This window comes from Wasmannia auropunctata, unplaced genomic scaffold (genome assembly GCF_000956235.1).
Source record: "Wasmannia auropunctata unplaced genomic scaffold, wasmannia.A_1.0 LD336106.1, whole genome shotgun sequence".
In the NCBI taxonomy this organism is placed as follows: domain Eukaryota; kingdom Metazoa; phylum Arthropoda; class Insecta; order Hymenoptera; family Formicidae; genus Wasmannia; species Wasmannia auropunctata.
The window spans coordinates 9,870,710-9,871,953 of NW_012026784.1; the positions used below are offsets into that span (position 1 = coordinate 9,870,710).

The 1,244-nt window shown below is 31.4% G+C and overlaps 1 protein-coding gene across 1 annotated transcript in view; it reads right to left on the reverse strand.

Annotated features, from left to right (window-relative positions):
• LOC105457042 overlaps positions 1 to 1,244 on the reverse strand; it is a 3,325-nt gene that overhangs the window by 1,469 nt on the left and 612 nt on the right. The gene's annotated exons all lie outside the window — the stretch shown is intronic.

The window sequence follows — 1,244 nt, forward strand, 5'->3', positions numbered from 1 at the left end:
GCATTTATTTTCTAAACTTAGACAACGCGGGGGATTTAATCCGAATCCAACTGCAAGATTAATCCGATATTTTCTTAGACACATCCTTTCTACAGGATATATTCAAACGAGCGACAAAGGTAACGTTCAATGTCCAGAAAGCGAGACTCTTATTAATCAACCGAGTCATATCGTAAAAATAGTAGAAAAATCTATAAATATAAATGATTGTTCTACAGAACATGTGTATGAAGACCCTGAAAGCGAATTATTTGTGGAAGATGTAATGTTTGTTGAGGAATATTTTAATACAGAAGAAAATACAATTTCACTTAGTAATTATGATGAAAATGCTATCGCATTCTTTGCTGGATTTGTAGCACGTCGAAGTATTGGTAAAAGCAATTGCGAGAATTGCCGCGATGATATGACAAAAACGCCAATGGATAATATAACAGCAAATGAAAAATATATTGAATTTCGTGAATATCCAAATGAAGACGAAGATGCTCCAACAGTGACAACATTAATGAGACCAACTACTGTTTTTACCGATATCATAAAAATACAGTTAATGACGTTTAATCGTATGTGGCAAAATTATTGGGCATCAAATAATGTTCGGAAAAATATTGTAAGTGAATGTGTACATACCACGAATAAAACCCATGCTGAATGGTTTAATACTAATCATAAATGTTACAATCATCGAATAGAAGCATTGCAATATTTGATAACTGAAAAATATACTCTCAGACAAGATACAACAATAATGCTGAACGTGCAGAGAAAAAGAACAAACAGAAAGCTTCGCGTAGAAAAATGAAAAACCTATTAAACAAATAAAAAATAACGTTACAGTAAATAATAAGAACAAATCCGTAAAAAGAAAATAGAATAATAAAAACCTTGCACCATTTTATAATAACGTATAATTAATGATGTATAAATATAAATAAAGTTATGTAATAAAAAATGAAGAATGAATAAAATAAGATAGAAAACAGACATTTCAAGAAATCTACAGATAAGTAGTGAGACATTTTAAAAACTGCATTTCAATAATGCAGAATGCGCTTATGCGTACGGCGCAGGACATTTTACTGATTTCACTGCGCACACCGCAGAATATCTTTTCATATATTAATTCACTGCGTACACCGCAGAATATCTTTTCAGATATTAATTCACTGCGCACACCGCAGAATATCTTTTCAGATATTAATTCACTGGCGCACACCGCAGAATATCTTTTCAGATATTAA